The 21388-nt window shown below is 50.8% G+C and overlaps 2 long non-coding RNA genes and 1 other non-coding gene across 6 annotated transcripts; 1 reads left to right on the top strand and 2 right to left on the bottom strand.

Moving 5' to 3' along the window:
- The first annotated feature begins 12 nt into the window (after positions 1 to 12).
- On the top strand, positions 13 to 6187 carry LOC141577239 (uncharacterized). Of its 2 annotated transcripts, XR_012506147.1 has the most exons (3): positions 13 to 3140; positions 3392 to 4183; positions 4474 to 6187. It is a non-coding gene; the product is annotated as an uncharacterized LOC141577239 (long non-coding RNA). The 2 variants fall into 2 exon arrangements; XR_012506148.1 differs by lacking the exon at positions 3392 to 4183.
- Positions 6188 to 7703: 1516 nt separating this feature from the next.
- On the bottom strand, positions 7704 to 11794 carry LOC141577240 (uncharacterized). 3 transcript variants are annotated; one of them, XR_012506150.1, is made up of 4 exons: positions 11635 to 11794; positions 10051 to 10401; positions 8885 to 9042; positions 7704 to 8496 (listed from the first exon to the last, which is right to left on the bottom strand). It is a non-coding gene; the product is annotated as an uncharacterized LOC141577240 (long non-coding RNA). The 3 variants fall into 3 exon arrangements; XR_012506149.1 differs by lacking the exon at positions 11635 to 11794 and having other exon boundaries at positions 10051 to 11541; XR_012506151.1 differs by lacking the exons at positions 7704 to 8496; positions 11635 to 11794 and adding an exon at positions 8539 to 8743 and having other exon boundaries at positions 10051 to 11541.
- Positions 10116 to 10224, bottom strand: LOC141577263 (U6 spliceosomal RNA). Its single transcript, XR_012506159.1, has one exon. It is a non-coding gene; the product is annotated as a U6 spliceosomal RNA (small nuclear RNA).
- Positions 11795 to 21388: the final 9594 nt, after the last annotated feature.

Raw genomic sequence — 21388 nt, forward strand, 5'->3', positions numbered from 1 at the left:
TTTGGAGTTCGGTTGACCCTGTTTGGAAGTCTATTCACCTATGGCTATAACTGTTTGTATGAAACAGATAGTAATAGAATCTCAAACCCATCTAAAAGAGAAAGAAAGGAAGGAGAAGGGGGGAAAAAAAAAGTCTCTATTATTTTCTTGCTTCCCTCTGCCACTCTTAATGATTTAGATGTCTTCTTTTTACAATTTTGTGTTTATTCCGTTTGGAATGAATGGTAGTGATCACCTTTCCGGTGATGAGTGGTCTCATTTTTGTACCATCCTCCTTCTTCTCTATTTAGAGTAGACCTGTTGATGTTTCTTTTAGCATGGGTTCAGTGTTGCTAAACTCTTTTCGTTTTTGCTTGTCTGTGAAGTTCTTTACCTCCCCTTCTATTCTAAAGGATAGCTTTGCTGGATAGAGTATCCTAGGCTGCTTCTTTTTGTTTGTTTTGTTTTGTTTTGTTTTGTTTTGTTTTGTTTTTCATTCAAGAATTTCAATAGATCTTGCCACTCCCTTCTGGCCTGTAGTGTTTGTGTAGAGAAATCCGCTGAGAGCCTTATGGGGGTTCCCTTGGAACTCACTCTTTGTTTTTCTCTTGCCTAAAGGCATTTAGGATCATTGCTTTATCCTTGACTCTGGCCATCTTGATTAGCCTATGTCTTGGTGTGGGCCTGTTTGAGTTCTTTCTGTTGGGTACCCTCTGAGCCTCCTGGACTTGGATATCTGATTCCTTCTTTAGATTTGGGAAATTTTCAGTCATGCTTTCTTCGAATACCTTTTCGGTCCCCTTGGTTCTTTCTTCCCCTTCTGGAACCCCTATTGTGCGTAGATGGGCACGCTTTCGAGGGTCCCTTAGGTCCCTAAGATGGTTTTCGTTGTTCTTTATTGGTTTTTCTCTCAGCTGTTCTGATTGGGTTCTTTCTGTTGTCCTGCCTTCTAGGCCACTTATTCGTTCCTCTGCGTGATCTAGCCTGCTTTGGACAGCCTTTAGACCAGTTCTCATTTCAGCCAATGAGTTGACCAGTTCTCCTTGACTCTTCTTTATAGCTTCGATTTCGTTTTTGACGTATAGTATATCTCTCAACACTATCTCTTGGAGTTCCTTCAGGACTTGGATCACTCCTTTTTGGAAATCTTGATCGAGCAGGCCATCCACGTCTATTTCATGGATCGTGCTTTCAGGGAATTTCTCTGGCTCTTTTAATTGGGAGTGGTTCCTCTGCTTCTTCATAATGCTCCTATCTCTCTGGCACTGTGGCTTAAGGAGTATCAGTTATCTATTGGGGTCCTTAAGGAGTTTATGTATTTATCGAAAGCCTACGCAGGCATAAAACTTTAAAAGAGAGAGGGGGATAGGGGGAGAGAGAGAGAGACAGAGACAGAGACAGAGGGGGAGAGGGAGAGAGGGGGGTGGGGGCAGGATGTTAAAAGAATGGAGAAAAAAAGGTTTGAAAACAGTGTACGATCAATAATAGAAGAGCAAGTTGAAGCAGAATAGCAATTGAGTTGAGACGTCTTCTAAAAGCCTTTAAAAACAAATAGAAAAGATCAGAAAATAATATACAATTGTTTCAAAAGTAAATTTTTAAAAGGTAATCGGAAATAGAACAGATTTTAACAAAAGATAAAACAGAGGATTTTAAAAGACGGGAGAAAGAAAAGGTTTGAAGACGGTGTGTAATCATGAATAGAAGAGTAAGTGGAAGCAGAATAGCGATCGAGTTGAGACGTCTTTTAATAACCTTAATAAAAAGGAGGAAAAAAATCGAGAAACAATATTTGAAACCTGTGAATAACCAGTAACAGGAGATCAAAACCAAGAGAATGAAAAAGGGAAGGGGGTGGATGTTTAAAAATAATAATAATGAAAAGACTTGAAATGAAACATTTAAAAGGGATTAAAACCGTAAACGTATACGACTGTTCAAAAGTAAAGGTTAAAAAGGTAACAGAAGGTAAAACCGATATAAAAGAGATTAAAAAAGACAAAGGAAACGAAAAAAAAAAAAAAAAAGAGGAAAAAAAAAAAAAAGGATGTGTTCTCCTGGAGACGGTGCGCTCTTAACGGTTTCACCGAGAAGTCTTTCTGTCGTCGCCCTGTTTCGTGAACTCAGCTTGCTTTTTCCGCGGGCCCTCTGTCGGCGCCCTCGTCTGTGCTGCCCTCGGTGCCTGTGGGCAAGTAGATCGCGCCCCCTCCTGGCACCGCGTTCGGATGCTGCGTTCCTGCCGGGAAGGAGGGAGGGTGGCTGGCCGCCTGCCCTCTCCCGGCGCCGGTCGCTCCGCTGCTCTGTGCGGCTGTGTGCTCCGCCTCGGGTCGGCGCTCCTCTCCGTAGGTGGGCTCGGGGAAGACCGTGGAACCGCCCCGCCCCTGCTGCATTCCAAAACTCGGCTCCTTCTTAGTCTTGGTGGCGCGAGTTCTCTGAGGTACCGGGGCAGATATATAATATCTGCCTCAGGCTGAAAACGAGTCTCAGTCCTGCCTAGGAGGTTGCAGAGCCCACGGGTGCGGATTCGAGTCTCGGCCCCGCCCCCGCTCCCGCCCCCGCCCGCGCGCTGCGCGCCGCGCGCCAGGGGCTATGGCGGCTGTGGCTGCGCCCCGCCTCTCTTCTCGCGAGAAGGGCCGGTGATGGCGCCGCGGGTCTGAGGAGATGGAGGCTACGGCGCCCCTCCCCCCAGGGCACACCGGCCGTGTTGCTTTGCCTTTCTTTCCCCGTAATGGACGGGTTGGGGGGGCGGGTTGTTCTGCTCTGTATCCCCTCCCGGCCACGGCGCGTGGTGCCGCCGACACGGTCCTCTGCCCGGCTCGTGCGGCCTGTCCCGGCCCCCGGCTGCCGGCCTGCGACTCGGGCTGGGTGTCGCGGGGACCCTCTGTGCCCGTTTCACTTGGATCGGTCGGTCAAGGGGCGCTCCGGGCAGATCAGAGACTCGGAGGCTCCCCCACCGTCCCGTCGGCCTCTCCGTGGGAGAGGGGGAGGTTTGGCGAACGAGCCCTATTCCTCCTCTGCCGGTCCCTCCCGCACTGTTTTGCTTTTGACTCTTTCTTTTCTCCTTTTCTCCTACCAGATTTTGGGCGTCTTTGTCTTTCGAAGAGGGCGGTGTTCTGTCGGAGTTCCGCAGGTGGTCTGATTGGCCGAGTGGGTCCGTCGATGTGAGTTTTGGTGTATTTGTGGGAGAGGGTGAGCTACGAGCGTCCTTCTACTCCGCCGTCTTGCTTCTTCTCGGGTTATTTTTGAAGAGTAGGTGCTGGGGATTGAACCCTGGACCTTTATTTTTTGCATGCTAAGCATGGGCTGTACTGCCTGATCTCTAGACCCTCCCCACCGCAACCCCCCCCTTTCCCACCGCCTCCATAGTACTCGATGAATCTCCTACCTAGATATCTATGCTTCCTTGGAATAGGGCCGTCGTTTTCTTCATCGGATTGATGCACGTCTGTGGATTCGTCTCGTTTCTCTCCACTGCGGTGGGTGGCATCGGGGCGTGGGGTGGGGTGGAGTGCCGTGGGCTGGGAACAGTTCTTCACGTGTAGAGGTGGAGCGGAGCGATGAGGATGGTGACTGTTTCCCCGAGTGCTCGCGCCGGGTGATGGAGGCCTGTGGTCTGACTTGGAAGAGGACTCGGGTGACCAGAACAGAGCCCGTGTGGGGTCGTTGTGGAGGGAGGAACTCCACCCCCCCCCCCCCAGCCCCAGCCAAGGCACTCGTACCTCATCGAGGGACGGTCGGCCGAAAACAAACGAAAGCTGTCAGAGGTTTGGGGGTGGGGGTGAAGGTGTGTGTCTGTGTGTGTGTGTGTGTGTGTGTGTGTGTGTGTGTGTGTGTGTGTGTGTCTGTGTCTGTGTCTGTGTGTCTGTGTGTCTGTGTGTGGTGTGTGTGGTGTGTGTGTGTGGTGTGTGTGGTGTGTGTGTGTGTGTGTGTGTCCCCGTTCCCCGTACCACGGTCTCTGGTCGAGGCCCCCCCGAGCGGAGAAACGCACGCCAGGTTGTCCGGCCGCGTGTCCCTGCCACCCAGAGATCCCGAACCGTCCCGCTCGCTCCCCTGCCATGTGCCATGTGCCACCTGCCTGTCGGCCGGGCGCTATTTTAGACCCTGCGAAGAAGTCGACCGGACGGACGGGCCGGGCCGGGCCGGGCCGGGCCGGGCCGGGCTGAGCCGAGCCGAGCCGATCTGAGCCGAGCCCGTCCAGGCTGGGGTGGGTGGTGCTGGGTTCAGAGGAGTGGGGTACAAGCGGGAGGCGGGCGTCGATGGAGGGGAGGGGGAGGGGGAGGGGGAAGGGAGAGGAAAGGGGAGGGGAGGGGGAGCAGGGATGACGATGGTCTGGGGCTTGGCTTGTGGGGTGGGGGTGGGAGGGATGGTAGCCATCCTATGACTTTCTCTCCCTACCCCGCCTTTTGCAAGTCTGTTCGAGTGACAAGGTGGTGCTGGTTTCTGGCTGGTGCACACCATAGTGATTCTGTTCTTCTTTTTCCTGGTCTTTTTCAGGAACCCTCGTCCCGAGGGACTGAATCTAGTGCCCTGTGCTGCGCGGTACGACCTAGGGGTCGAATCTGCCAGGAGAGGACTTACAAGGATTTGGAGGATCCTGGAAAACTGCTACCATCCAGAATCCTACATGGATGTTCAAGATCTTGTGGATGGACGGACGGACGGACGGAAGACGGATCGAATGGAGGCCCCGCCCCATCCCCTGGACCCCTAGGCCCAGGAGGATCGTGATGGGTCTGGAAAGGACTCTTCCGACGAGGGTCTCGGGATGGACTTTCTCGGTCCGCGGAAGGTGTTTCTGCACAAAGAGGAAGAGAGGGGCGTTCTCGGCCAGAGAGCCCGAACCGCCTCCTTTCAGGGATCCGCTCCAGTCAGGGTTGGGGTCGGGGTCAGAACGCAGCCACCGACAGCTCCCCTCCCTCGTCTTGGCTCTCCAACTTGGGAAACCCTCCTCCCTGCCCCCTCACCCATCTTCTCGTCAGCCGGCCTCCAGCTTCCCCGTGCCAACCACCTCTCTCATGCTGCCGGACTTTCCTCCTCCTTGGGCTGCCAGGAAGCTCTCCCGCTCCTCCACGTGCTTTGGCTTGGAATCCCTGACAAACACAAGCGGTGCTGGTGGGCGGGGCCGCGGGCCGTGGCAGAAGGACTCCCTTCATCTTATGGGAGCGATTTTTATCTCCATAGAGGTGGCGATTGAGAAAACACATAAAATCACTCAGAAGAATACCCATGTGTAGTGTCCCTGACCTAGATCCGTGTCTGTCTGTCTGTCTGTCTGTCTCTCTCTCTCTCTCTGCCTCTCTCTCCATTTCGCTATTCTGTGTGTGTGTGTGTGTGTGCGCGCGCGCGCGCATGCGTGTCTGTCTGTCTCCCTTGTCTCTCTTTCCTCTCCTCTCCCCTCCTCTCCTCTTCCCTGTTCTCCCCCCTTCCCCCTCACCCCTCCACTCCTCTCTTCTCCCCTCCACTCCTCTCCTCTCCCTCTTCTCCTCTCCCCTCGCCTCTTCTCATTTCCCCTCCCCTCCCCTCTTTTCCCTCCTCTCCTTTCCTGTCCTCTCCCCTTTTATCCCTCCTCTCCTCTGCTCTCTCTCTCTCTCTCTCTCTCTCTCTCTCTCTCTCTCCCCCCTTCACTTCCCTCCCTCCTCCCTACCCCCCCAACCCCTACCTTCACAGGGCCTCATAGATTGCAATCGGTTTCCATGAAATGTGATGAAGAGGGAATGAATTTTAGAATGATATCCCCATGCCATCGAATCCTTCTTCCCCAGGGATAGCGACTTATTTGTGGTCGTGTTTGTTTTTGTTTTTCTTGTTGTTGTTTTGGGGCGCATCGAGGGCGCAGGAGGCGTTGGGAGTGAGGGTGATGTTTCTCTTTCTGTCTGTCTCCTCCTTAGGAAGGATTTTAAGAGGAGGGAGGACCCACAGAAATCTACCATCTTGTCTCGTACTGCAGCTGTGTTTGAGCTTCCTATACGATCTGGGCGGAACACTCCCCACCCTCACCTCAAGCCGCCATTGCCGCCCCCTCAGCCCCCCTGCACCCCCGTCCAGTCCCACACTTGGGGCGGTGGTTGGGCATAGGGGGATGTTGGCGGGGTGGTGGTTGGTGGGGGGTGGGGTGGTGGAGGAAACCAGAAAACAGACCACTGTGGCACGTGGGTGACTGGGGCTTCAGGGTGAAGGAGGATGAATAAAATGGCCGGAATTAGGCTAACGGATTGCTTCTTCTTTTTTTGGCGGGGGGGGGAGGGGAGGATCATTAGGTCATTCATTCATTCATTTGCTGGGGGGGGGGGGTGTCATTCGGTTTCTTATGCTCGCCCTGAAAACGGTCAACTGTCCTGACTGACTGGTTGCTGCTCACGGTTCCAGGCCTGTTGTTGAAACTGGAAGCTATCGATCTTACTGTTTCTACTGTATTTCACTCATTGAAAGTCATCATCATGCTGGGTCTCTGAGTCTTTCTCCGAGGAGAAGGTCGGTCACGGGACTAGTGACCTGACAAAATAGCCTGAGTGACCAAGAAGGCCACACCTTGAGTGCTTATGAGATAACGAGATCTAACCACCAGCCTCTATAGAATGGGTCACCTGGAGGCATCGTGACACCATTCTGAGTCTTCTGATGAGAAAACGATTCTGTGGATGGTGATCGATGCCCGATTGTTTGAGCTATGGCTCTAGAACCACCCCACCCACTCCATCCCCAAGGTGGGTACACAGTTTTGAAGACGCTAGCCTGCTGTGAATCCCCTTTGCCCGGCAGAGCGATAAAATGGCCTCTTTGCTTCTAAGCTCCAAGACCTTGTCTCTGGATTCTTGGGCTCGTCGGGGACGGGGGCCGAACTTTTGGCAACAAGCGTGCTTCAGAAACAGCGGATGCCCGAGAAGGACACTCTGCCTCTCCCTCTTCTTCCGGGCCTGAAATGGGGAGGAAAAAAAAATCGCTTCCCCTGGAAGCCGGAGTCCGGAGCCCGCCATCCGGAGGGACTTCTGGCTTGGCCTTCTCCTGGGGTGGGGGGGAGGGCACGCCACTGCACGTGTTCTTTGTCAACTCCCTGTTTCTCTCTTCTCGAGTTATCTCTTTGGGACGGCTCCCACACTGGGTGAAAACAGACAGACTGGCTGGTATGTCTCCCTACCCCACCCTTCGCCCCCAAATGACTGATCTCCTGTCCCATCAGAATCACCACTTGTTTTCCAACGTGGCTTTCTTGGATCCTGGAGGACTTGTAAAGGAAAAGCCCAGCTGGGCTAACAAGCTAAAGTCACAAATCTAAGTGTGATAAGTGTCCGTTTACTGATCTAAGTTCTGCTGGGCTAACTCGTAAATCTGAAGTTTAGTGTCAGTTTACTGGGCTAACAAGCTAACTCGTAAATCCAAGCTCAACAAGTGTCAGTAACGTGATCTGTTCCAAATTGATAAGCTCCAGTGTACTGATCCTTTGCTTTTTGTTGTTTGAGCCTTATTGGCGAATAGACCCATATTTGTAATTAACCCTATGAAACCTCATGTGCACGTCTTGGAGGTGCTCAGAGCTTCGGAGCAGAAGCCCCTCTGAGCCCGCCGGCGTAATAAATCTGAGTACTCCAACCCTCCGAGTGGTGCTTGTTTCTTGGCTGGCCTGTCATTTCCGTAACAGACTGATATCAACTTAGAGCCAAGATGGGCGCAGAACTGAAGGAGCTTCTCGGCTGGCCTAAGAAGCCTGTCGTCGTGATGTGGGAGGCATTCTTTACGAGGGACCTATCTGATTAAGTGCTTGACCGCCTTTTGGACTTTGAACCAACTTGGAGATAGGAACTAGGATGAGAGGGCACCCGAAATAGCTCAGCAAACTCTTCTCCATCCTTAGAAGACAGACAGACAGACAGACAGACAGACAGACAGAGTGTGTGTGTGTGTGTGTGTGTGTGTGTGTGTGTGTGCGCGCGCGCGCGCGTGTTTGTGCGCGTGCGGGGGTGTGGGAGAGGGAGGAGATGACGTCAGCGTACTGGACACTGTTTCAGTGACATGGGGAGTGCTGTCAACTAGGAAGGAACGTCATGTATTCTTCAGCCTTGTGTCTGTACAGGTGGGTACACTCAGGGTTCCAGAAAGGATGGGATATTCCTGGCAGTCGTCTACTGCCCTGGCATCGAGGGCTGGCTGGCTGGCTGGCTGTCATCCAAAGTGGAGGCTCTCGTGAAAGGGACAGAACCGAGTCCCAAGGAGATGCCTCCTTCACTGACTTTCATGCAAACACAGTGGACCACAGCCTCCGGAAAGAGGGTGGGTGGCACACGTGGCCCCAGTCTGTTCTGTCCATTCGGCAAATGGCCTGGGTTAGGGGAAACCCAGCATGGCGACCATCCGACAGGCCGACCCACCGACCCACGGACGTGCTCGGTTTCTCCCAGCTCCCTGGATGACCTCCCCCACCCACCCCCACCCCACCCGCATTCCTTCACCCACCGTGGTGTCTGGTGTCAGGGCACTTGGAAGATGACTCCCATTGTTCAATAGACAGGGGCAGGAAGATTCCTATAGGACCGCAAAAACAGTCAACTGGCCATACACACATACATACATACGTACAAACGTTTTGTCCCCAGAGGCCTCAGACCTCCTCTCTCTGGACCCGCTGAACCCCAGTAACTGGCCCCCATTCAACTGCCACATAGTAGGGGTCATCCAGACGTTCTTGGGATGGTAGGTATGACTTCCAAAGGGGTTGAAGCCTTCCTTCCCCCGCTGCAAGCCTGATGCCATCAGCATGGCCAGGACACTGCTACAAACAAACAAACAAACAAACAAACAAACAAACAAACAAACACACACACACCACCACCACCACCACCACCACCAACAACAACAACAACAACGACGACAACAAAAGACAAACACATGCGTATGTGACTTGGGGACATACTTTCCGCAGCCTCCAGGGACGAAGGCACTCGCTTCGCTGGGTAAATCCTACGAGGCTTCACTAAAGCGCTTGCCAACTTACTTCTCAGAAGGATCGATCTCTGCCCCCATCACCCGCCATCATCAGGCAAGGTCGTCAGAATCCATGGGAGATATAGACTAGAAGAAGAAGTAGAGGAAGGAGGAGGAGGAGGTGGAGGAGGAGAATCAGTGACATGAGGTGTGTACGACTTCTTGTCTCCAAGAGGATTGAGTTTTAAATTTTTTTCTTTTCAGATACAAGGGAAAATAAACTTTTGTTTTTTCCCCTTCCTTCCCTTTTAGAGGCGGACACCCACATGGTAAATATCATACCTCTGTCAGCAGAATGGAACCCTTTCTCTTTTTCTCCCTCCCTGACCCTTCTGGGATTCAGAAATCCTCCGTGAGGATTTTTCTATTCTTGGCAGCAGAGTTATTAGCATCATTGACTTGGAGGCAAAAACTTAGGTTTCCATTAAACTGGGATAGACATGCATGGATAAGAGATACTAGTGCTACTCGTTTTCCTTAGGGTTCCCCTGTGTCTGTGGTGTGTGTGTGTGTGTGTGTGTGTGTGTGTGTGTGTGTGTGTGTGTGTGTGTGTGTGTGTGTCTGTGTGTCTGTGTCTGTGTGTCTGTGTGTCTGTGTCTGTGTCTGTGTCTGTCTGTCTGCCTGCCTGCCTGCCTGCCTGCCTGCCTGCCTGCCTGCCTGTTTATTGTAGGAACTCTCTGTCAATGGAAGTATAGTTGACTTACAATGTTGTGTTCATTTATGACGTACGGCATAGTGATTCACTTATTCACACACACACACACACACACACACACACACACACACACACACACACACACACACGTATACTTTTTCAGGATAGGTTATTACAAGCTATTGAACATAGTTCCCTGTGCTAGACAGTAGGACCTACTTGTGTACCTAGTTTGTATAGGGTGGTTTATATCTGCTAATCCCAAACTCCTGATTTATCCCTCTGCCCTCCCCCATTCCTCCACCCTACCCTGTCCCCTGTGTTAACCATCGGTTTCTTTTCCATGTCTGCGAGTCCAGTCTGTTTCTGGTTTGTAAATAGGTTCCTTGGAGTCTTTTTAAAATGGAGTTATTTATGTATGGATGGGTGTCTTGACTTACTTTCAGATCCCACCTAGAAGTGATGGCATAGGATATCTGTCTTCCTCTGGGTGACTGACATCACTAAAGCTACGGAACTCTTCACGTATGTGCGTGTGTCGTCCACGTTCAGGGGCCGTGCTGATCTTCTCTGGATGGTTCCCGTGTTAGTCGATGTGCTGTGGCAGCAAGCGCTTGCCTTAGGGTTTTTGTCTCAACCTGAAAGCCGGCCCGGAGACTGAAGGTCTTCTAGTTGCCTCCACTATCTGCCTAGGACCATCTCCACGAACGTTTCCCATTTTCTCTCACCCTTTTGTCTTGGCATCATTGAGTACTAAAATGCTCCGTCTCCTGAAGCCCTGCAGACTGAAGCTGGACAACGGGAGGTAAACGTCAGAGAAATGGCCACAACAGCTCCTGTGGAAACCATCCTAGGGCCTGTTTTTGGAGGAGCCGCTCAGAGAGTTGAGCCGAACACCCCAGGACATCATCAGAGGCATTTCAAACTGCTCGAGCCATTTCGATGACCCCGATGTGTGGAAATCTCCTACTAGACTGACCCCCTACTCCCGGCCCTGAATCTGGTTTCTCATCTGCTCCAATGATTAACTTTTGTGCTGTACTTTGGTTTTCCACACAAGTGCCTCTTAGGCGATACCTGACTGCTTGCTCCCTAGGCCTAGCTTCAGAAGCCCATCGACACCACCGCCTCCTGAGACGAGATACTACAACTGTTTCCTTGAACAGACCTGTTCTCAGAACTAAGAAACTGGGTCCATGAAACGCAGGCCCTCTAGGAAACTATTCCCTCCCTCCTGCCCCCACACCACACGCACGCATGCACGCTCAGACGCACGCACGCACGCACGCACGCACGCATGGACGCACATGCACAGTCAACAGCCCAGCTTTTAATGTGTAAAACTTCCAGGGAAGTTACAGAATAGGGAAATGTTGGGGTCCAGAGTAGGCTGCCCCAAAATGTGCCCGATGGACTATGCTGAATGAAAGGGACTTCACAACTGGCCAAGGGGGAGGGTATAGGTCAGTGGTAGAGTGTGTGCTTAGCAAGCAAGCACAAGGTCCTGGGTTTAATCCCCAGTACCTCCGGTCAAAAATAAATACATAAAATCGAATTCCTCTCCCCGCCCCCCCCCCCCAAAGTATACACTGCTGTATGTCAACTCTGTCTCAATAAAACTGGAAGAAAAAAAGGAAAAAAAAATGATTTAACAAAAGAAGGAAAGAAACAAACAAAGAACTGCCCGAGGCAAGAGGAACACTCTGGCCCTCCTTTCTGCCTCCCTGGAAGCAGGGGAAAAAGAATTTTGTTTTTTTAAAGTCTCCCATCCCAGAGGAATCTATCAAGTCAGAGGTCTGCTTCCATGCCCTTCCATGATTCTCAAACGGTGTAGTGGGGTTTACCCAGATTAGGAAAAGGAGGGGACTCCTTTGGCCTGAGACCAGGCGAGATTCTCCCCCTCCCTCCCGCCTCCCTCCGTGCAGTTGGGACGGGGTGGCGTGGCCTAAGGGTGGGGAAATTGAAACCAAAGAACAAAAGCCGTTCAACAGAGAGGAGCCGGAGGCCAAGTCAAAGGCTCTGACCTGAGCACAGAGCTTTCTGCATTTGAATGAAGCGATTGAACGAGGCCCTGCCGAATGGATCCTCCTGACGTCCCCGCCCCCGCTTCCAGGAGACAGTCAGTCGATTTGGGACCGATCGGTGGAGAAGGCCTGTGAGGCGGCGGCGGCGGCGGTGGCGGCGGCGGCGGCGGAAGCAGCGGCGGGGGCGGGGGGGGGGGGTGGTGCGCGGGCGGGGGCGGGACCAACGGTCGCTCCAACTCTGCCTGCCTGCCTGCCTGCCTGCCTGCCTGCCTGCCTGCCTGCCTGCCTGCCTGCGGGGCTGAGGCCTGAGGGCCACGCTGGTTCCTGCCACTCAGGGAAACTTCTGCGGGTGTTGCCGAAAGATCGCCCTCCCCGACCCCGTCCCTGACGAGCCAAATAACCCAGAGACAGGGTCTTAGAGTTTAGAAGAAAAGAGGCAGCTTGATTGCTTTGCTGGGCAAAGGGGACTCACAGCAGGCTAGTGCCCTCCAAACTGTGAACCCGTCTTGGGGTTGGGGTTTCATGCTTCTGTGGACGAACAGGTTGGAGCATGAAAGGGAATCACAACAGGCGGGAGCACAAAAGGTGCTCATGATCAACAAGGGTCTCTGATGAAACTTGCTCCTAAATCTGGATGAGTGTCTGATAACATGGGACCTCCTGGTGGTCTAGTAGGTCATCAGCCCGTGACCTTCTTTATCTGGTCAGACTCACCCGGCGGCACCAGCGCCACGGAGGAACTCGGGGTGGGGGGTGGGGGGTGGGAGGGGGCTGGTCGTTCTCCTGAGCTTATCCTCCCGTGACTCCCTTCCTGGGGAAAGACTCAGACGCCAAACATGATTGTCAAGTTGAACGATCAGAGGAAGGTCAAATCAAACAGTTAGAATCGACAACTTTAGCTGTTTTTAACAGTGGGCCTGGAGCTGGGAGCGGTGTCTGGTCAGTCGAGTTTGCTGATCGTTCTAAAAGCAAGCAGTAAGCATAAAGCCAAAAATTGGCTTAGCCTAAGTGCGGCCACTTCATGATTCCTCCTTCACTGGGGGCTGAGGCGTGGGGGAGGGCGGGGGTGGGGGACAGGACTGAGGTGGCGGCGAACTTCTCCGTGAATGCTCGGAGCCGAACTGCTCTCTGGGCCTAGGTCTGAAAAAGGCCTGAGTCTCAGCTATGACAGATTCTCTCTCTTTCTGGGCACATGGACTGACTCGCCCCGCATCCTCCCATCCTGTCAGACCCTTTGGACACACACCTCCACCTGAAGAGTTCTTTGGCCTCGTCCAGAAAAAACAAACACACGCACGAACAAAACCAAACGAGCACACAGAAACCCTGCTGATCTCCTTGGACCCCATTCACTTCGGAGAGTCCCTCTCGTAGAAATCCCCTCTGATCGATGATTTCACCACAGCCGCCTCCCTTTCTCCGGCACAGTGACCCCCCACCCCCACCCCTGCGTGGGCCCTGTCCCTCTACCTATCAAAAACCAAACCCCAGGAGAAAAGAAAATCAGAATGCTGTTTTGAGCCACTGGATCTGTGAAAGGAACCAAACAGAAAGCTGAAATAACCAAACCAGCCGAACACCAAAAGCGAACAGACAGATACCCCAGAAAGAAGGGCACGCTGACCCTTGCCCCTTTCCTTCCTGGAATCAGGACATAACATAGATCTACACCCCACCCCCCACCCCACCCTCCCCAGATGTCTTCTTTATGCCGGAACGAGAGTGACGTTCTTATTGTCAACGGTGCTGTTATGGAAATGACAGGCCGGCCAAGAAACAAGCACCACTCGGAGGGTTGGAGTACTCAGATTTATTACGCCGGCGGGCTCAGAGGGGCTTCTGCTCCTAAGCCTTGAGCACCTCCAAGACGTGCACATGAGGTTTTATAGGGTTAAGTACCAGCTTGGGGTATTCGGCCAATAGGCACGCAATAGCTTTAGCAACATCATTATCACGAAAGTAGAGGCAGTGAGGCAGCAAACCAACATTTCAAGGCCAGATATGTCTCTTTGAAAATCCAGCTGGCTAGCAAAATATGAACAGGGAATCAGCAAACCGGCACTTATTAATTTAGATTTACGAGTTAGCCCAGCAGAACTCAGATCAGTAATCCGACACTTGTTACACTTAGATTTGCGACTTAGCTTGTTAGCCCAGCTGGGCTTTTCCTTCACAGTGTAAAGCGGAGAAGGAGAGAATTCTGTACAAACAGACCTCGATGAAAAGAATCCTCACCCTCTTTTAGGCCCCCACCTCAACACACGTGCGCGCACACACACACACACACACACATGCATGCACGCACGCGCGCGTATAGTTACTCCTGTTCTCTCTCTTTCTCTCTCCCTCTTCCTTTCTTACTGATTTTTTAAAAATGTTTACTGATAACACAGAAAACAATTGCTTAAATGTTGTCCAGGAATGATATTCATTTTTGAAAACATGATATATATTGTAAAGGATTTGGGCTCCCTTAGAAAAATCCCAGTCCAGGCACGATTGTATAGCACCTCCTTTCACTTTCAAGTGTCTCATTTCAGACAATAAAGTAGCCAGTCATCTTCCTTGTGCATGACCTTTGTAACTGGCACAAGTCAAACGGCACAAAATTCAGACCCAATCTCCTGATCCATATGATTCTCATATTCTTTTTTTTTTTTTTTTTTAGCGAGTCCAGAAGCTATGGGTCTGTGCCAACCACCCGTGGCTGTTCACTATCCAGCATTTCTTCCATTATCTTTATGTTGTCCTGTTTCTTGGAAGTATTAGTGCAGCTACTTTTCCCGATGGTCTGTCTCTGTCTCTCACTCTTTTCTCCTTCTTTTTTTTTGGGGGGGGAGGAGGGGGATGGGTTTGATTAGGTTATTTATTTATTTTAATGGTGGTTCTGGGGATTGAACCCAGGGCATCATGCATGCTAAGCAGGCACTCTAACAATGATCTATATCCTTCTCTACACCGCCCCCCCGACCCTCCAGCACCGCCCCCCCCCGTCCCCGGCCAGGGCCTGTCTTTGCTCAACCCAATAGAAAAGCATTTATGTTTTGCCAGTTTCCTGGGTCCTTCTTTGTTTCATAAAACTGAGAAGAAATACACGTGGAAGTTCTCTCCTATGAATTGAACAGACTGAAGATCCTTTAAATAACCAAATGAGGTGGAAGTGCAGAGAGTACCATACGGGAACACACCGAGGCACATCGTCATCAAATTGACCAAAACTAAGGATAAGGAGAAAATATTAAAATGAACGAGAGAAAAGCAGCAAATAACATACAAGGGAACTCCCGTAAGGTTATCAGCTGATTTTTCAGCAGAAACTCTACAGGCCAGAAGTGGGTGGCACAACATACTTAAAGTGATGAAAGGGGAAAACTGACAGGTAAGAATACTCTATTCAGCAAGGCTCTCGTTCAGATTTGAGGGAGAAATCAAAAGCTTCACAGATAAACAAAAGCTACAAGATTTCAGCACCATCAAGCCGGCTTTACAAGGAATGATAAAGGATGGTCTCAAGTCATCAAATCCTAAGAAAAGAGAACAAAAAGATGACAGAGAAAGGGAGGGGGGGAGAGAGGGAGAGAAAGAGGGGGAGAGAGGGGGGGAGAGAGAGAGAGAGAGAGAGAGAGAGAGAGAAAGAGAGAGAGAGAGAGGGAGGGAGGGAGGGAGGGAGGGAGAGGAGACCTTCGAAAGATTGCTTTGCCTGTTTAGGGTCTTCCGTTGTTCCTTAAAAATTTTGAAATTGTTTGTTCTAGTTCTGTGAGGAATGTCGTGAGTATTTTGACAGGGGTTGCATGGAACCTGCGGATTGCTTTGGATAGTGTGGCCATGTTGATAGTATTGATTCTTCCAATGCAAGAGCACAAGGCATCTTTCCATTTCTTTGTGTCATTTCAGATTCTGGAGTATAGATAACCTCCTCGATTAAGTTTATTTCTAGGCATTTTACTGTTTTTGACTCAATGGAAGTGTTTATCCCAGTTATAAAATTCTGGTTTTTAAAGTGGAGGGGGAAAAATAAAAAGGAAAGGAAGGGCCACAAATGGCAAAATATCCTTCTTTCTCATGGGTGAATTGTATTCCATTACGTGTGTGTATGTGTGTGTGTGTGTGTGTGTGTGTGTGTGTGTGTGTGTGTGTCCCCTCTTCTTTATCTATTCAAATGTTGATGTGCACTTAGGATGCTTCCGTATCTTGGCAATCATAAATGATGTTGCTGTTAATAGCAGGGTGTGTGTATCTTTTTGAATTCATTCTTCTTTTGTGGTTGGCTTTATTCCTTTGATAAGTATGTAAGTTTAAAAAGCTAAAGCTCTAAACCTTCCTGGAAACAATGCACAGTACATATATGTAAATTAAAAATATATGTGCAGTAAAAACATTTTAAAAAAATAAATAAATAAAAAAGAACGAAAGACAAGGAAATTAGCTATCAAGCCGTGAAAGACATGGAAGAAACTTAAAAGACATCTTACTAAATCAAAGAAACCGGTCTGAAAATTGTTACCAACTGTACAATTCCAACCAAATGACATCCTGGAAAAGGCAAAGCTCTAGAAACAATCAAAAGATCATGGTATCCAGGGGTTTGGGGAGAGGGAGGGAAGGAGGAATGAACAGATGCAGCGTGAGGGATTTTTAAGGCGATGAAATTATTCTGTAGGATACCATAGTGGTGGCTGCATGTCATTGTACATTTGTCAAAACCCATAGAACGTACAACCTCAAGAGTGAACCGTCCTGTAAACTATGGACTTTGATGGATAATAACGTGTCCATGTCGGATCATCAGTTTTACCAAATAGGCCACACTGATGAGAGATGTTGAGGGGAGTGGAGGATATATGCGTGGGTGGGGAGGGCTATGTGAGAACTCTCTGTATTTTCTGCTCAATTCTGCTGTGAGCCTGAAACTGCTCTAGGAAATAAAGTCTATTAATCAAAAACAAAAACAAAAACAAAAACAGAAACAAAAACAAAAACAGAAACAAAAACAAAACACCCAAATGAGGTGAACCAGGATTCAGTCATCCAAAATGGAGCTGGACGGCCAGTGGGAGGAACTTTGTTGCAGACATAGTCCTGTTTCAGGGAGGGGGACGTTGTCCCCTCCCTCTACACATCTTGAGTTCTCTGGGCTGGACTGATCCAAAAATGGACCCCAGACGGATCGTTGAGCAGGAGCGACAGGGAACCTACTGTCTTTCATTCAAGCACTCATGTGTCCCCGAAGCAGGCAGCTTTTCTCCGTTTTAGGACAAGAAATCAGCCCTTTGTGCGAAATGGGCCGGGCTGAGAGCCTTTGGTTTTGGGTGACCCGTCCGTGAAGAATCGAGACGGAGTTTGGGTTTTGGGGAGGGGGGGAAGCCCCTGAAAGAAGTCACGAGGTTGGTTGGTTTCTCTAGGCTTCCGGGGCCTGAAGGCTCTCAGTGGGTGATCAGGGTGTTTTCCTAAGTCCAGATGCAGGGAGGGCACCCTCCACGGAAGTGATCGATTTCCCGCTTTCAGGGAGACAGAAAGAAGAGTCTGAGGGTCCCTCTTGCGTCTGCTGGCCCCTCGGCTTCTTCGGTCACTCTCATTTCTAACCCATCCGTGTGCCACGGAGGCACATACATGTTTGGGGTGGCCTCCCCTGGGTCCCGACACCGGCATCAATGGGGGGAGGGGGGGCATGAGTGGTCAGAACTGTATCAAGCTCAAGGGCACCACCAACCGGTTTCAAAAACAAATCTGCCAGCAGCTGCTAGCCGCAGCCTGGTCGTTTCAAAGTTCCCGCCTTGCTCTTGTGGTGTGTTTTCTTTCGTTTCCCCTTCTCCACTTGCCCCGTGGGGTAGTCTGATGACACACACTTCCAGTGCTTCTTTCTTGCATCTGTGTCTCCTGGGCTGCAGTCCTAAGAGCCCCCCCCATCGCCCCCGCCCCCCCAATCAACTCGTTTCTTTACCCTCCACCAGGTCTCCTGGCTTGGAAATCTCGGCTCACAGCATGTGTCTCGTGTCCTCTCTGAATTCACGGGCCCAGCCATCCACCCTAAGGAGACGGAGGGAGGGAAGGAAGGTTTTGACCTGGCGACCTTCCTTGCCGGCATCCTCCGGATTTGGGACCCTTCAGTGCGCCACCTGCCACCCGCCATACCACTCTCACCCTGAGGCCTAGCCCTCGGGGCTCCGTCCACGCGGAAACCTGAACGCGGACGGGCCTGGACGGTGGGCGGGGTGGGGGTGGGGGTGTGGAGGGGCTTGCTTCATCACTGCCGGAACCGTGGAGGCGACCGGGACAGACGCGTCCTTCAAGAGGTGAAGGGACACGTCGCCCGGGCTAGGTCCGTGCCACAGCATGTGATTTGGCTCTAAAAAGGAAACCAGGGACCCGTGGAGCCGAGAGACCTGTGGGAGACAGGCGGGGCCGTTTCTGCGTGCCCCTGACTCCCTGAAAGAAGCCAATCTGAAAAGGTGGCATCCTGTAGGGTACCGGCTCTGGATGACATTCATTCTCAAAAGGGCAAAAGCCCCAGAGAGGGTGAAAAGATGAGTGGGGTCGGGGGTGGTGGTGGTGAAGGTTGTCTGTGTGGGTGTGTGTGTGTGTGGGTGTGTGGGTGTGTGTGTGTGGGTGTGTGGGTGTGTGTGTTGTGGCGGGGGGTTGTTGATGAATAGGTGGAGCACAGGGGACTTTTAAGCAGCGAAACTCTCCGGTAGGTAGGTCCACGATGGGGTGAAAACCAACGTGTTGGATATGGCAATACCTAAGATGGGGTGAACTGAAAGAACCCTTCTGGGTGTCCCGCCCCTCAGCCGAAGTTTAAAGTCCTTCCTAAAGCCAGAAGGTAAAGACACACGAGAGCAATCTGAGGGGCCATCGCTGAGGAGTAACAGCGAGGCCAGTGAATCCAGTGAAAGACTGACTGACGTGGGGGCCTGGGTCCCTCGGCTCGACCCCCTTCCCCGGGAAACCGAAGCCTTCGACGCAGGGATGCGCTTTGACACGCTTCTGTCTCATCGGAGAAGGCTTCTTCTGCCTGGCATTGCGTGACGGGGCCGAGAAACCCGTCCTCTCCTCCTCTGCGTGAGGTAGCGGTCGCTCCCGCCTTTGCGCAGCGGTGAAGAAAGCTACCAGAAACACGGTTCTGCGTTTCTCTCGATACCGTGGGCGAGCGTCACGGCTTTTCCTTGCGTTCCACCATGCAGTCAGATAGCATTCTCAAAACTAAGCGTGCCATGCAAATTTTCCTTTTCCTTTTTTAAAGTGACTGTCAAGAACTTAGGCAGCATCGAGTGAAAACGTTGGGCACCTTCATCTCTTGGTTTGTATGGAGCCAGCTAGGTCATCAGACCCACGTCACCATGATTTCTGAATTCTAAGATCCTTTCCAATCCATGATATTGTACATTCCTGGGTCATGGGATGTCACTATGGCTGATCAGGTCAAAGGGAATGTGTCCCTCCAGAGCACTTATTAACACGTCAGTTTATTTAAACGACAACAAAGGAAATTCCCTTCGGGCGATATTCATTCCACACGCTAAAGGAAAGCGATAGGTTGTGTGCCTGAGCCCACACAGTGTGACGCAGGAACGGGGTGGGGGTTGAGGGAGGAGGAACTCTGGCTAGTGTCCGGGACCTAACGGGAGATAGAGTGGAGGATTTTTGCCCTTCTTCAGGGACAGGGTGAATCGGCCCGAGGTTGCCTTGTGCGCTCAGAAAGAGGGCCTTTACCGGATGCCCCGAGCAAGCAGACTTTTCTTTTCTTCTTCTTCTTCTTTTCTTTTTTCAGTTTTATTGACATAGGTTTGACATACAGCCCTCTATCAGTTTCAGGTGTACAGCACAATGATTTGACTTCCATAGACTGTGAAGTGATTATTAGGTAACTTTAGTGACCAGGAAACAACGATATGTTAAAAGGGGGTTTAATCAACAGAACTGCTATTTCTGATGATCATCTATTCCTAAGAGAAAGGACAGATGAACACTCCAAAATGCAGCAAGTGCATAGTCACAGAATGATGAACAATCTTTACCCGTGCCGACGTTTTGACGCCAGGATACGTGGAAAGCTGAAGTTTTAGAGCATAGAAATATTTGGCTCTCCATTTGACCTGGAAATCTCCTTGTTGGAAAGAAGCTAATTTCTCCTCCTCATCCTCGTCCTCCTCGTCCTCGTCCTCGTCCTCGTCCTCCTCCTGCCTTTTTAACTAAAAAAATAAAAAAATAAAATAAAATAAAAATTTTTTAACAAGAAGTTTTTATCTTTTTGGAGGGGGGACGGGTCATTAGGTGTCTTTATCTACGTTTCAATTAATTATTTAGATTTATTATACGTTTTCAGTGGTGGCACTGGGGACTGAGCCCAAGGCCTTGTGCATGCTGAGCACGCACTCTACCGCAGAGCTCTACGCTTTCCCAGAAAGGAGCAAATTTCTAAACATAGAACTGGATGAGTAGGTCAGCTTTTTGATCTCATAGAAGCAGCGGCCCAGTTCTCTGGGGGGAACCCTCCTTATCTTGTCCATCTCGACAACGTCAGAAACGTCTGTCTGCATAGCCCACAGTGGCCTGAGACTGAGGCCAGGGGGCTGAATCAGGTAGAACCTGAAACCGAATGGAAGAAACAAACAAACAAAAAAGGGTGGGGAGGGGCACGCGGAGGCCTTTTTAAACGTACACACTGCTGCGTGGTCTCCCTCGTCGAAACTCTAATTCGCAGCCTTCTTAAGGAGAAATATACACCTGAAACGTCTTTTTTCCACACAGAGTTTAAAAGCTTTCACCCTCCGAGCCGAAAAACCTTACCCGTCCCATCGGTTCTTTCTGAGTGAGTGGGTTCTCTAGTGTCCTACGCGTCTGCTGGGAAACAAGCTGCTGGAGAACCAGCAACTAGAAACCAAGCTGCACCAGCATTTCCATGAGCGTAAAATCTTACATTCACACTTACTTGCTTAAAAATGCACACGCCTGCTTTGTTTTCATGTTTTACACAGTCGATGACCCATAACATGTATGATGCTCAAGAAATTGTGTGAGGGGCAATCCTGAGATTGACCGTGAGGGCGCAACAGATGGCAGATATTTCCTTAGGGTAAAACAATGGACGGTCATGGGAAGCCAGATCATCCATTAACAGAACTTGGTTCTGGCAGGAAAGCATGTGGTTTAACCCCGGGGAAATATTTGCTATCTCGAGATGTCCCAGAGGCAATCACAGGATACACTTAGAAATTTTGCATCCCCCGAGGAGGGTGATTGTTCCTGGAAGGGATAGGCCTGAAATGAATCAGTTAGCCAGCAAGCAGAACTTCGTGCTTCTGGCATGAAATATCTAAAGCCCCACCTCTTTGATCGCATTCCTTTTTTTTTTTTTCCCTGAGCCGTATACTCCCAATAAACAGGATGTCGACCAGGCTTTTGGCACTCTAGATCCACGAGACCTTGAGTCCCCTGGTCCCATTTTCGCTCTTTACTTGGTCTCTTTGTTTCTTCATTCTTGCGTCGCCCGTCCTCAGACACGGTCCCGAGCTGCGCTGGACGCAGCACCCGTCCTACCCGACTCGTGAGTGACCTATAGTTTTTAAATGAAAGCTACAAAATCTCTGGTCATGTCGATCTGCTGGTCTCGTCTGTATGAGACAGGGCAGTACCTGAGTTTCAGAGACACACACAGACACACACACAGACACACACACACACACACACACACACACACACAGACACACACAGACACACACACACACACACACACACACACACACACACACACACA

This window comes from Camelus bactrianus, chromosome 3 (genome assembly GCF_048773025.1).
Source record: "Camelus bactrianus isolate YW-2024 breed Bactrian camel chromosome 3, ASM4877302v1, whole genome shotgun sequence".
Taxonomy (NCBI): Eukaryota; Metazoa; Chordata; class Mammalia; order Artiodactyla; family Camelidae; genus Camelus; species Camelus bactrianus.